This window comes from Sarcophilus harrisii, chromosome 5 (genome assembly GCF_902635505.1).
Source record: "Sarcophilus harrisii chromosome 5, mSarHar1.11, whole genome shotgun sequence".
NCBI classification, from domain to species: Eukaryota; Metazoa; Chordata; class Mammalia; order Dasyuromorphia; family Dasyuridae; genus Sarcophilus; species Sarcophilus harrisii.
This window is the reverse complement of record NC_045430.1, coordinates 171,122,759-171,138,697: the sequence shown is the minus strand read 5'-3', so window position 1 is coordinate 171,138,697 and position 15,939 is coordinate 171,122,759. Positions and strand designations below refer to the sequence as shown.

General features: G+C 35.0%; 1 protein-coding gene across 1 annotated transcript in view; it reads left to right on the top strand.

Annotated features, from left to right (window-relative positions):
* WASL (WASP like actin nucleation promoting factor) overlaps nucleotides 1–15,939 on the top strand; it is a 97,412-nt gene that overhangs the window by 28,151 nt on the left and 53,322 nt on the right. The window lies entirely within an intron of this gene.

Here is a 15,939-nt window from a genome sequence, read left to right as displayed (position 1 = left end):
TTCACTTGTTTTTATAAAAAAGCTAGATACATTCATATGTATATTTTTCTGTGTCACAATCATTCTCATTCAAAAAGTGTTCAATATTTACCTAATAGCATTTGGAACTGTGATAGGCCTTGAAGGAGAAGGTGTTCTTCAAATCTAGTAGCCCTTTATGAACCTGAGGTCTAAAATACAATTAGATGATATGTGTGTTTAGTTACAGTAAATTAATTTTTTGCTGTAATAGACTCTTTTGGTTGAGGCTTGATAGGATCACAGCTTTAAAACTAGAAGGTACCTTACAGGTCATCTAGTTCATTCCCCTTATTTTATACATGAGGAACTATAGCTCAGTTTCTTCCTCCATAGAGATATAAGTGACTGGGAAATGGTCACATAGTACTTTCCATAATATACAAAGTGGGTTTGTACCAAAGTCTTCCTCAATTTTCCACCATGCTGTGCTGCCTCTCATCTTTGGGAAATTGATAGTGAGATAAAACTAGATTAAATAATTTTCAAGTTGTCTTTTAGTGCTAAGTCTGTGATGTTGTGTGGATAAATTTGACTTCTCCAAATCATGTATAATAAATATAACAGTGTTTTCTTTTTACAAATTATACAATTAAATGGAAAGGAAAATTGCACCTAAAAGTATAACTGGCTTTATATACATAGCATTACTAAAAAATATGATTGATATTTTGTCAAATTGAATGAATAGTTTTAGAACAACTATAAAGTTTACTTTAAAAGTGAAATAAATATGGGGCGAGAGTCGGGATTCTCATATTTAATGAATGTTTAAAATTTCAAAAGCCCTAAAATAAATCCTACAATTCTGGGTTCCACATTGTTCAGAGGGTGTCAGTTATCTTGTACATATCTTGCTTGCACATAATTGTTTGCATATTGTCTTCCCCATTAGACAGACTGTGCACTCCTTTATCATGGGGATCGCTTTTCAATTTTCTTTTTATCTGTAGGGCTTTGCATAGTTCTGGGCACAACTGAGGTTCTTAATAAATGTTTGTTGATTTAAGAAGCCAAAAACTATCCACAGAAGAATTTAAGAATTTAAGGGGTATTTTAAATAACTGTTAATGTTTAGCCTGGTGAAGATAAAAAATGGAGCAGATGAGGTAGGAAAAGAGGAACATGGTAACTGTCAAGTATTTGGAAGGCTATATCATTGAAGAGGAATTAGACTACTTGATTCCATAGGATGGAACTGTCCAATGGATGGAAGTTGCTAAGACATTGCAAATTTAGATTTGATATAAAGAAAAACTTTTCTAGTAATTACAACTTTTCAAAAGTGAAGTGGGTTCCTGCTACTACGGGTTTTTAATTAAAAACTGAAATGCTGGTTGGGCTAGATCTCGTCCTAGGTTAGGCTTCATAAAATCACTTCATTCAGGAGGTGTCCTCCAAAATGGTTTTTTGGGACCATTCACTTTGGGGTAGAGAACTGAAAGACCTTGAAGCAAAGTTCTACCTTGAGACATAAAGCCAACCCGAGGCAAGGAGAGCTCTCCTGATGATGCCTCATATGGCAGGGAAAGAATCCCTCAACCACTTATGGAGGAGAGAATAAGTGATCTGGGCCAGTCAAAAACTTACCTAGGATATAGCCCACTATCTAAAATACTCCAGAATATCTCAAACATTTCCGCTGATTTTTGCTAAAGTTTTCTTGAAATACTAGTAAAAACATGTTTTCAACACCTTCTAAATCTCATTACCATAGAGAAAAGCTCTTTTTGCCTATTCTGGTTTTAATTATGTATTTAGTAACTGTGATTGTGTTAAGTATAAGTGAATTTTAACAATGTAATAGGGGAACTTACAGGTTTTTTTTTTTCTGATTATACATGTACTTAATTTTTAAAAATACATATTTATGAATCATGTGGGGAGAGAAAAATCAGAACAAATGTGAAAAACCACGAGAGAAAAAAATAGAAGCAAAAGGAAAAAAACCAAAAACATGAACATAGCATGTATTGGTTTACATTCAGTTTCCAGAGTTGTCTCTCTGGATGCAAATAGTGTTTTCTATTCAGAGTTTATTTGTATTATCTTGGATCACTGAACCATTGAGAAGACCCAAATCTTTGGTAGTTGATCATCGCACAATCTTGTTATTATTGTGAACAACATATTACTGGTTTTGCTTGTTTTGCTCTACATCAGTTCAGGTAAATCTTTTCAGGTCCTTCTAAAAGCAGCTTATTCATCATTTTTTGTAAAACAGTAATAATCTGTTGATTTCATATACTACAGTTTATTCAGCCATCCCCCAATTGATGGGGATCTACTCATTTTCCAGTTCTTTACCACCACTAAAAGAGCTGTTACAAACATTTTTACACATGTGGGTCCTTTTCCCTATTTTGTAATTTCTTTGGAATACAGACCCATTAGAGACACTTGTGAATCAAAGGGTATGCACAGTTTGATAGCCCTTTGGGCATGCCAGATTGCTCTCCAGAATGGTTGGATCATTTCACAACTCCTCCAACAATGTATTAGTGTCCCATTTTTCCCACATCTCCTCCAGCATTTATCATTATCTTTTTCTGTTATTTTAACCATTCTGAGAAGTGTGAGGTAGGTGTGGTATTCAGAATTGTCTTAATTTGCATTTATCTAATCAATAGAAATTTAGAATAATTTTTTCATATGATTATAGATGGCTTTAATTTCATCATCTAGAAATTGTTCATTTCCTTTGTCCTTAATGGAAGACTTTAAAAATGTTATTATTTTAGTAGTTGAAGTTGATTATTTCCTAGTTGTTTCTCCCCCCTTAGCAGCATTTGTATGAATGTGAACTTAAATAGCACATATCAGAATGGAAACCATAATTTTTGAAACATTTCTAGAGTGAGCATTATGTTCTTGGGATCTGGTAGTATTGAACTTTGGGGGATGTTATCTAATGATTTATTTATTGAACAAATAAAAGATTTAAAGGTTGTTGATTGTTGTAAGAATGATTAAAAACTAACTTAAGAGGGCTCAGAAGAGAGTAAACTTGTGAAACACTGGCTTATTAAAGCCTTAATGCATTAACAATTATGGCTAAACTAAAAAAAGCCCTAAACCTTAAATGTGTAATCAAACAAGTCTCATGACAATTGTCTAAAAACTTAGGTCTTATACTATACCTTGAGTCTCTTATCCCTCTATCAGAAGGCCTCTAGCCCAGTTACTTTTTCAAACAAAGTTTTATTGAAGCACTTTTTGACATTGCTGTTACTTCCCAATAACTCCCTCCTTCCCTTTTCACCATAATAGAATCCTCCCTTATAATCAAAAAGCACAACAAAATGTCATGTCTGACATTGTATATGTCTTCCTGTATGTCTTAGTTGTTCACAGTTCTTTATATGTTGCTAACTTCATTAGAATGTAAACTCTTGGGGCATTTGCTTTTCTTTGTATCTCAAATGCTTAGCACAGTGCTTACACAAAAGTACATGTTTGTTGACTAACTTTTATTTTACTGCAGATCAAATAATACTCATCTCAGAAGACTTGAAAAGATTACTGATAAGAATTAGGAAGAAACCATGTAAAGGGATTTTTGTCAAAGAGATGTCCATCCTCTTTAAAACATTTTTTTTTTAAATTTCTACTTTCCTGGGACAAGAGAAGGAATAACTAATGCCTGTGGTAAACGTCTTCACAGTTTTCACTTATCCAAGAATTTGAAGAAGGTGCTCTCTTCCTGCCATTCCCAGCATTAAATGGACTACCTGCAGAAAGCCCTACAAATCGTTTCCGTATTTGGGTGTCTCATTGCAACCATACCTACAGTTCCCATTAATTGCAGGTTTCAAAGCTTTTCCTGAAAGGACTGAAATAAAGATGCTCTCATATAGCTGGGTCTGTAGCGTGATAATGGACAAATTTAGTTGGTGTACTAAGAATATAGACATACTCTCACAAAATGTGACTGGTTATCCTTTCTGTTCGTGGACTTTACCTTCTGTTGGAAGTCTGCCTTTACATAGATTAGTGAGGGCACCATAATTTGAAGAGGGAAAGAACCTAAAGATTAGGCTTGCTAGGAATTTCCAAAGAGTGTTAGCACCTGAATTAAACCTTAAAGAGGATTATTCTAGAGGTAGGTAGAGTAAGGAAGTAGTACAATCCAGCTTTGTGGAAGGCAGAAAAGGCGATGCTGAATTGGAGTTGGACTACAAAAGGCTGTAAATGCCAAGCTGAGGCATACCGCTTGGAGGCAGTGGGTGCACAGGGGAGGGACTTGGTCAGACCCTTTATTTTAGAAAGATTATTTTATAGACAACGGTGGAGAATCTATTGCAGAGTGGAGAAAACTAGATGTAGGGAAACCAATTAGGAGGCTTTTGAAATAGAGGACAGAGCCTTAAGTAGGGTGCTTATTGGTATTAATGTAAGTGGGGGGATGCATGCAAAAGTTGTTGTGGTAAAATTGACAATTAATTGGATGTAGAGGGTGGGAGAAAAGTAGAAGATAAAATTCGATATTTCAAACCTGCTTGATTGGCACAATCTTGACAGAAATAGGAAAATTTCTAAAAGGGCAAAGATCAGAGGAAGCTAAGTTCCAATTTGAACATGGTGAGTTAAGATTTATGCAGAACAATAGGAGATGTTTAGTAGAGGGGGACTAGATAGAGATAGGAGGTTTTAAGCCTGCATTTATAGATTTGACAGTTAGTTATACACATTGAGATGATAATTCTAATTATCAAGGTTTTCATCTTGTATTCCTAATTCTCCATCACCATTGTGAGTTGCCAAGTGTTGCCACTTCCATCTTCATAACATTAGGATACAGATATAAAATAATCATTTAATAAATGCTTATTGAATAATTTTAGGAAATACAAGTTTTAAAATTTGTTCATTTTTGGAAAGGAAAGAGTTGAATTCTGTATGGGTTTTTTGTTTGTTTCTGACTGTGCAGTCAGGATTAAGCGATCTGTCCAGGGTCGAACAGTAAAAGTCCTCCTTTACTCCAAGGCTGATGCCTTACTCACTGTGTTACCTCACTGCCCCTGCATGATGCATTAAAAAGTACTCTTGTGGGTACCGTCAGAAGTTTATAAGGGATGTAGTTTGAATAGGATTTTCCTAATACAAATAATTAAGAGGGTGTATGTGTGTGTACTGTTTTTTGTTTTTTTTTCCTAAGTTTAAAAAAGTTCCAGTACATTGCTTAAGCTTTTTTAGTGGCATCATCTAGAAAATGACAGTATTGGTTTACATGGTTATTTCCAGCTCACCTATTACAAAGTCCATTTATATGATTTTGAGATCTATAATTTAGAGAAGCTAGAAAATAGCTTTAGAAATCCTTATATATAATTATTTGAAAAATTATTTTTATAAGGTGTGAAAGACAACTTGGTATTATAGAACATTTGAGCTGAAGTTAATAGATTTGGTTTTAGTTTTAATCATGCCTAGCTAAGTGATTTGGGGAAAGAAAACATTTCTGACTTTATTTTCTTGTTTTCCTATCTGTGAAAGCAAAGTATTAGAGAAAATAAAGTACTTGAAGGCTGTGACTGTTTCCCTTTTGTCTTTTTAATTCCCATCCTTGCACAATGTCTGACATGAGTGTACCTAAAAATGACTTCTTTTTTTAATTGACTTTTTGGATTGAATCTGTCTAATGTTTTCCAGCTCCTCTATTTTTGATATTCTATAATTTGGAAACTACAAATATGTCTATATGATGTGTACATCTTATGGCAGACTGCATCCTTCATATCCCATTTGCCTTGACTTCTTAGGGTCTTTATTTATCATTTGGCTTCCATCTCCCTCCTCCTCCCTATCTCTGAATCTGCTGTCTTAAAGATCAGCAGTGATCGTTTGAGGCATTCCTCTCTGGCGTCTCTCACTCACCACCTTCAGAGACATCACCAGTCATCTCGACCTGTGATTTGCTACTGGACTTCAGTGAATCTGGAGGAGAGAATGAGTCTGATAACTTTGAGCAGCTCTACCTCACTTCAGTTCACTTCACATGCAAGACAAGATGTCATCCTCCTGAGAGGTGGTCCTCTTGAGAATGAAGAACAAACATTATTCACTATTTATTTCATAGAGGTAAAGACATAGAAATGTCTTTCCATGCCCTGTGCTATAAGTTCCCTGATTTCATTGGTTTCTATATTCAATGATCAAATAAATACCAATTCTCCAAGGTTATTAAAAGAATTCAGGTATTTTAGTGAAATAAGAATACAGAATAGATTTTAAAATGAAGAAAGTCTTTCATCTTGGAAATCAGTTAACAATTAAATATTTATTTAAATGAAAGATATTGAATATGCAAAAATGAAATAATCCCTACTGGCAAGGATCTTAACAGCCTACTCGAAGTGACATATCTGCAGATAAATAAATAGAGAATAATTTTAGGAGGAATAGAGCATGATCAGCCTAAGGTAGGGTGAGGTGAGTTGGATGGAAGATCAGGAAAGACTCATGAAGAACGTGAGGTGGGAGCTGAGTCTTAAAGAACACTAGAAATTTTCAGAGGTCTAAATGAAGAAAGAGTTCATTCCACAGATGGGGACTAACCTGGGCAGAGATTGAACAGCATTTGAACGCTGAGAACAGGTAGGCAAATGCATTGGAATATAGAATTCATGAAGAAGAAGAATGTGAAATAGTCCTGGAAAAGTATGTGGGAACAAAAGTGGGGAGACCACTTAAGATTTTTTTCAGTAGAAAATGATATGGACAGACCTTTATTGAGTAAGGAATTTTAATATGGGAGCTATGTGGTTATTAATGAATTGCAGAAGAGAGTGATTAGAAACTGAGAAACCAATTAGAAAATTATTGAAATTATCCAGGTGAGAGATACCCAGCATGGTGGATCTTGTGTGTGGAGAGAATAGAATTAAGAGAGGCATCATATTCGATATGGTCAGATGAAGAAGAGGGAAGAGCCAGAGATGACTTTGAAGTTGCAAACCTAGTTGACTGGCAGGATATTATTCTCAATTTTAAAAAGAGGGTATTTTGGAAGACATAATTTTGGAAGTGGATATGAATTTACCTTTAGACATGGTAAGTGTAAGATGCTAATGAGACTTTCAGGTAGTGATTAGCAGTTAATGAAATGGGATTAGAATCCAGAAGAGAGATTAGGGTCGATTATTTCTTGGAGAATTAATAGAAATGATCATCGAATCCATTGCATAATGGCTTGTTAAGATGAACCATAATTCAGCAAAGGAGAGAAAGAAACAGACTGTTAGGAAAATAGTTGTGCAATGTATGGAGTTTGGGTTTTAGAATCTGGAAGTCTTGAGTTGGAATCTTGATTCAGTCACTTAACTAGCTACATGATGCTAGGCAAGTCACTTAATGTTTCTCGGCTTTGTTTGATTCATTTATAAGATGATGATACTAATTTAGCCTATCTTAGGGAGTTGTTCTGCAGATCACATTACTTAATTTATGCAAAGTGCTTTGAAAATCTTAAACATTTATTTGCCAGCTGTTATAATTATGAAGTCAGAGGGAAGTGACTATATAGTCTCCAAAATGGACACTTTGAATGAATTTTTGGATTTAATAATTGAGATGATTAGCCATAGAGAAAGCTGTTTATTTATGGCTGAAATAAGGGATGAATGGTAGGTGAGAAAATGAAAATAATGGAAGATGTTTTTTCCTGACTTCCTCTGGCAGCATTCATCAGTGTGTAAGTGGAAGGAAAGAAAGAAGAGGGAGAGGGGATTGTCAGAAGATGATGGAGCAGGTCAGAAATTTTTCAAACTGTCCAGATTTCCCCAACAAGCAAAACAAAATTGTACCTCAGAACAAATGCAAACTGATGAAAAATAAGACTTGGGGCAGACCATCCCAACTCCTGGGACAATCTGAGACATCCGAAGAAAGACCCCAAGATCCAGCTTTAATAGTTGTGTGAAGTTTAAATACCCCCAGACCAGCTTTGCTGAAATAGCCAGAGGACAGACCTGAAGCAAGCTGGGTTCCTAGTAGGTTGTGCTGTAACCACAGGAATTTTTACCTCCCTGACTTGTAGGTAAGGGGTCAGAGTTTGAGTCTGGGAAAACTAAGGGAATCTTTGCTGATAAAGAATACCAGACCCAGCTGTGCTGCTGAGACACAGTCTTGGGAGAAAAACAAGCAGCACAGACCTAGTGAGTGCATAAGCAGTGGGGCAGGGTATCTGCTGGCTGAGGGTACTTACAGTAGAGTGGAGTTCTTGGTTTGGGGTTTGGGGTTTGAGGTCAGAAGGGAGACTTGAAGCCAGAGACAGGATCTCCTCCTCCAGGACTGGAGGTGATTACTGGATTAAGTCATTGTCATTATTATTATTTTTATTTTTAATGAGCAGACTAAGGAGAAAATACCCAGATATAGAAAGTTACTAAGGGAATAAAGAAGATTGGGGCTCATCTAAAGAGGATATTAAGGTTTTAAAAAAAAAAAATTTTTTTTCTATCCAAAAGTGATATCAAATAGTTATATGCCTAAAAATAATTCTTAGTAAAATCCAAAAAGACTTTAAAAATCAGAGTAGAGACTGCAGAAAAACTTAAAAAAAAAAAAAAAAAAAAAAAAGACCACCATGAAAAGAAAGTCAACAATCTAGAAAAGGAGATCAAGTCTTAAAGAAGAAAATGACTGAAAATATTCTAAATGGGCAAGGGGAAGCCAGTGAAGTTATGAGACCAAGAAATAATAAAACAAAATAGAAGAGTTTACAATTGTTGTCATATGAAAAGCTGTTCTAAATCACAATTGATCAAACAAATGCATACTAAGACAACTCTGAGGTACCACTACATACCTCTCAGATTGGCTAAGGTGACAGGAAAAGATAATGATGAATGTTGGAGGGGATGTGGGAAAACTGGAACACTGATACATTGTTGGTAAAGTTATGAAATGATCCAACCATTCTGGAGAGCGATTTGGAACTATGCTCAAAAAGTTATCAAACTGTTCATACCCTTTGACCCAGCAGTGCTACTACTGAGCTTATAGCCCAAAGAGATCTTAAAGAAGGGAAAGGGACCTGTATGTGCCAAAATGTGGCAGGTCTCTTTGTAGTGGCAAGAAACTGGAAACTGAGTGGATGCCCTTCATTTGGAGAATGGCTGAATAAATTGTGGTATATGAATGTTATGGAATATTATTGCTCTATAAGAAACAATCATCAGGATGATGTCAGAGAGGCCTGGAGAGACTTAATGAACTGCTGAGTAAAATGAGGAGAACATTGGACACAGCAACAACAAGACTATATTATGATCAATTCTGATGGACATAGTTCTCTTCAACCGTGAGATGATTCAGACCAGTTCCAATGATCTTGTGATGAAGACGGCCACCCACACCGAGAGAGAGGACTGTGGGAACTGAGTGTGGACCACAACATAGCATTTCACTCTTTTTCTTGTTGTTTGCTTGCATTTTGTTTTTTCTCATTTTTTTTCTCCATTTTCATCTGATTTTTCTTGTGCAGCAAGATAAATTTTATAAATATGTACACCTATATTGGATTTAATACACTTTTTTTTTTAAGCATATATTGGATTACTTGCCATCTAGGGGAGGGGATAAGGGAAAGGGGAAGAAAATTTGGAACACAAGGTTTTCCAAGAGTCAATGTTGGAAAATTATCTATGCATATATTTTGAAATAAAAAGCATGAAATAAACTAAGTGATTAATCAGAAAAAAATAGAAGGGTTTCAAAAATAGAATGTGAAACATAAGAAAAACAAATCTGGAAGACAGATCAAGAAGAGAAAACAGAACAAAAATTACACTTTCGGAAAGCCATGACCTAAAAAAAGAATCTTGACACAATAATGCAAGAAATAATTAAAGAAAATTATCCTGAAGTAATAGAGCAAAAGGGAAAAGCAGAAATAGAAAAAAATATTCACTGATCACCACCCCAAAGAGATCCTACAGGGAAAACATGGAACTATCATTGCTAAATTTCAGAACTTAAGAATAGTATAGGATTTATCAGTGGTTATAATAAAAGACTGCAAGTTCTATATACTTATTTATTGATGGACAAAAGAATGGGTGGTGCCTGAAAATATATAATATTGAATGGGGGTGGGGGGGAAGAACCTGAACTTTAAAGAATTATAAAAGTCAGCATCAAAGACTAATTTCAAGGGACTCAATAAACACAAATTTATTTGTTTTATATGTTTGACATTAGTAACTGGCAGTCCAAAAGAGGATTGGGGTAGAATAAAACCATCTAGGAACAAGTAAAAATAATAATTATGCTATTGAAATGAGGTGTGACAACAAGAACTTATACAGGACTTAGAAGGGGGAAAAGGGTTGATAGTTACGAAAATCTACTCATCTTAGGGAAGATTAAAGAGGAAACAATACATGTGTGTGTGTATATATATATATAAAAAAGGGTATAGCACTCTCCAAAATCTCTAAAGAAATAAGGAGGAAGGAGGGAATTGGATAAGGTGGGGTATAGAAAAGTATATAAATTAATGAAAGTAGGATAAGTAAGGTGTATTGATTAATAGGAAGGGGATAAAGAGGGAGAGATTAGCTGAGGGAAGAAGATTATGGAGGGATCCTTGTTAGGGTGCTGAGGTGGCCAGGAGGTTGAGTGATAGCAAGGCTAATCAACAGAACTAAAGTAGGAGAGTTAGCAGGGATAGGAAATAAGAAATATATATAAATGTTGTAATGATCAGGAGTAGAATTTGTTAGGGGAGGGGAAAGTAGCAGTAGTCAATCATTGACTCAGACAAAGTCAAACTTTAAAAAGTTTCAATTAAGAGAGAAATATGCATATATCATCAATATTAATATTTAGTTGTATGTATGTATATATGTAGTATATATATACATAAGTAAACATATCTCTGCCTAACTGCAGGCTTCTTGAGAGAGGTAGGGACGGGGAGGGGAAAAAAGAAAAAAGTAAAAACTGCACAGCAAAGAACAAAAGAAGGAAGCAAAGAAAAGATAGACAGTTATTAATAAAATATCTTATTATTTATGCTTTCTTGAAATGGAAATTTATTGTTTCACATTTTGAATCCTCCCTAATGTTCTGATAGGCACATGGCAATTTTTTTTGTTTTTCTATTTTTTAATTTTGCATTTAAGTTTCAAGTAAATAAAGTAGATAAAAGGTAGCACCATTACTATTCAGGTTTTAAATAATTTATTTTGGTGTTGAATTAGTTTCACATGGAATTGTTTTTAAATGTAAAAACAATTAGTAGAACTAGTAATCATAGCATTGATTTTTTTTTTTATTTAATAGCCTTTTATTTACAGGTTATATGCATGGGTAACTTTATAGCATTAACAATTGCCAAACCTCTTGTTCCAATTTTTCACCTCTTACCCCCCACCCCCTCCCCTAGATGGCAGGATGACCAGTAGATGTTAAATACATTAAAATATAAATTAGATACACAGTAAGTATACATGACCAAAACGTTATTTTGCTGTACAAAAGGAATCAGACTCTGAAATATTGTACAATTAGCTTGTGAAGGAAATCAAAAATCCAGGTGGGCATAAATATAGGGATTGGGAATTCAATGTAATGGTTTTTAGTCATCTCCCAGAGTTCTTTCTCTGGGCGTAGCTGGTAATCATAGTATTGAGAGGTTGAAGAGGCTCTAAGAAGTTTTGTTTAGGCTTTATGCAAAACCAGAATCTCTTTTGATTATTAGTAGCAAGATGATAGACATAGATGATGCATATAAATTATATTGCTTTGAATAAGTCTTTTCTCCTTTTTAATTCATTAACTGGTCCAATGAACAGCAATAGATTTTTTTTTCTGTTAAATATTTCCAATTTATTATTTTTTTTATTATAATAACTTTTTATTGACCGAACCCATGCCAGGGTAATTTTTTTACAACATTATCCCTTGCACTCACTTCTGTTCCGATTTTTCCCCTTTCTTCCTCCACCCCCTCCCCTAGATGGCAAGCAGTCCTATGTATGTTAAATAATGTCAGTATATCCTAGATACAATATCTGTGTGCAGAACCGAACAGTTCTCTTATTGCACAGGAAGAATTGGATTCAGAAGGGGGAAAAATAACTTGGGAAGAAAAACAAAAATGCAAATAGTTTACTTTCATTTCCCAGTGTTCTTTCTTTGGGTGTAGCTGCTTCTGTCCATCCTTGATCGATTGAAACTGAATTAGGTCTCTTTGTCGAAGAAATCCACTTCCATCAGAATACATCCTCATACAGTATCGTTGTTGAGTGTATAGTGATCTTCTGGTTCTGCTCATTTCATTTAATGTTCATGTAAGTCTCTCCGAGCCTGTCTGTATTCATCTTGCTGGTTATTTCTTACAGAAAATAATATTCCATAACATTCATATACCACAATTTACCCAACCATTCTCCAGTTGATGGGCATCCATTCATTTTCCAATTTCTGGCCACTACAAACAGGGCTGCCACAAACATTTTGGCACATACAGGTCCCTTTCCCTTCTTTAGTATCTCTTTGGGATATAAGCCCAGTAGTAGCACTGCTGGTTCAAAGGGTATGCACAGTTTGATAACTTTTTGGGCATAATTCCAGATTGCTCTCCAGAATGGTTGGATTCGTTCACAACTCCACCAACAATGCATCAATGTCCCAGTTTTCCCACATCCCCTCCAACATTCATCATTGTTTTTTCCTGTCATCTTAGCCAATCTGACAGGTGTGTAGTGGTATCTCAGAGCTGTCTTAATTTGCATTTCTCTAATTAATAGTGATTTAGAACACTCTTTCATATGAGTGGTGATAGTTTCAATTTCATCATCTGGAAATTGTCTGTTCATATCCTTTGACCATTTATCAATTGGAGAAAAACAGCAATAGAATTTACATTTTCATCAGACATGCCCAATTTGTTTCATCAATTTAATGAAAGCCAAAGGTAATTTCTTTTTCTTGATCCCTAAAATCTGACTTGACTTCTAAACTTGAGCCCAAAACTAAGCATTTTGCATTTAGTATTGGAAAAGCACCCATTTCAGGTCGGAATGTTTGAAAGGAAAAGACACTATAATTTTAGGTTAGTTTTGTTTAAATTAGCCTTTATGTTTTAAAATCCTATTGTTGTCATTTTTTTTTTAATAATGAAGAAACATGGTAAATGTAATAATCACCTTATACTTAAAAATGTTAACTAGAATAGTTGTCCCAATATTTCACTCTGTGCTTGTAAAGTTATCTTCTTTCAACACATACTTATCAGTATAAAAAAAAGAATTGAAAGTTATACATCATTGTTCCACATGCTAGGTAATTTATTCTTGAGCTTTTCTAATGGAGCCCCAAAAGAAGAAAAAGTATTGCTAAATCTTACTAGAATTGATTTCTGAGAGACCAGCTAAGATGGTGGAATATCTGGAAACGTCTAACCAAACTTTCCCCTACTGCTCTACAAACATCTAGAAAATGTACCAGACCAAATCCTGATCTGGAAGTCTAAGATAAAATCTCAATGATTCCTTTTATCAGTCCAGTTTGTCAAAAGGAAACGGTGAGATCTGGAAACCAAGGGAATGGAATCTGGCTAGAAGCATGCTACTTGGAGCATCCCATTGTTGGGGAGGGTAAAAAGAGTCCCAGATGCAGCATAGGGACCTAACCTTAGGTAGGGTTTAGGAATAGGTACCAGCTGGAAGCTCTATTACTCACTATCCAGTTCTGGCCCCAGAGCCAGGATAGACTGAGGGGAAGACCTGCACCGAAGATAGCATTCCAAGAGGAGTGATTGAGGGTCCTAAAGTATGTATTGAGCAAGAAGGAAGTTTAAATAATGTTATAGTTCTTTCACTCTCAACAAGTAGATCTTTTCTGCTGACTGGTAATGTCCAACTCTAGCAGAAATTTACACTGGAAATCCAGTAGGGGCAAACCCACAAACTTGTTTCTCAGATCCAAACCCAAATCAGGAGGTTTCAAATTTTAGATTGGGAAACAACAGTCAGGCTTTGCTCTGGATCAGACCACTATAGGAACCTGAATAATAAATATAATACTCAATATCCTCAAGAATGCAGCCAAAGAGGACAAACAAAATCTGTCCAGGTATTCATTCTAACAGTATGCTAACTTAACGTGAAATTCAAACTCAGGAAGAAAGCTTGACAGAATGAACAAAAAAAATCTGTCTCAAGAACAGTTATTCAGAACACAAACCTAAAAGAAAAGAATGACTCCAGAACACTTACATGCAAAGTTTCTAAGAAATAAACAGTTTGGATACAAGTTTGCCCAGAATTCCTGGAATAGATGAAATAAGAATTTAAAAACTAAAATGAATATATTAAAAGGGTAAAGAGGAATGGAAAAGACATGAGAGCAATGCAGGGAAAAACTGAAAAGGGAATTAACAACTTCATATAAGCTTATTCAAGATAGTCTCTCTGAAAGAGAATGAAGCAAATAGAAGTTAATGATTCCACGAAACATCCAAAAATATAAAAAGGTCAAAAGATTGAAGAAACAAAAGAAAATGAAAGAAATTTTTGTACACACAACTGATCCAGAAACAGAACAAGGTGATAATTTAAGAATAATTGGACTACTTGGAAACCATGCCCCAAAAAGCCACCTATGCATCATAATGTTAAGAAATTGTGAAAGAGTATCACTCAAATCCCCAAGGAACAGAGGACAGTGGGAAAATAGACTCTACAGGTCACATCCTTACAAACAAACCAAAAACCTCTAAATAAAACTTCTAGGAGCATTATATGCAGAAAGAAAAAATTCAAGTCAAAGACTCACATTTAGGATCACTTAAGCAGCCATCATGTTATCAAGGAGTGTAGAGCTTAGAGTGTATTACTAAGGGCAAAGGATATAGACTTACAACCCAAGAATAACTTACTTAGTAAAAACTCATATAATCCCATAGAGAGAATAGAACTTTAAATAGAGGACTTGTAAGCATTCCTGGTGACAAAACCAGAGCTATATAGAAATATGGAAATGCAGATATAAAAGTCAAGAGGAACATGAAAATATAAACATGAAGAAGCAATTAAGGGAAAAGTTATAAAAAAGGTTAGCTGTTTTCATTCCAATATGAGGAGATGGTACATGTGTCCCCTTAAAACCCTGTCTTAATTATTATCTCAAAGAGAGTTTTTATAAGACAGAGGGCTTAAAAATGCTTTTATTATATTTTTAATAAAATATACACTAGGAGGGAATGAGGTAGAGGAAGGGCAGGAGAAATGAACTGCCATAATGGAGGTACTCACATAGAAGACTATATTAGGGGAAATGTGAACAGCACTTGAACCTCATTTGGTTGGGTACAGAAATATACATTTCACCAAATTGGGAAATAGGAAGGGGGAGTAGAAGGAATTAGAGGGATAGTATTGTAAGTGATAGAGCAGTTTTAAGCAAAATAATGATAAAAAAATATTTGTGGCACCTTTTTTTGTGTGGTAGTAAAGAACTGGAAACTGGGTGATGATGAGCTGCCCCTCAACTGGGGAATGATTGTACAAGTTATGCTGTATAAATAGGATGGAATACTGTGGTCGATGATGAATGGATAATGATGAAAGGGATGATTTTTGAGAAATCAGGAAAGTATTCTATGAAGTAATGCAGAATGATGAACCAGCAGAACTGGAAGTGAACCATTTTACCCAGCAATAACAATGTTATAAAGACAACTTTCGAAAGTTGTTTTAGACTGATCAGTGCAGTAATCAATAATATTTTCAGGGAACTTGTGATAATCTCCTGACAGTGTATGGACTCACAAAGCAGATAAAGAATATATATATTTTTTTTAAACATGGCCAAAGCACAATTAAAGGGGAGAGGGGGAATATTTATTTATTTTTTGCATGATTGTACAAGTTTGCAACAAGGTTTTTGTTGTGTATTTTTTCCCTTCTC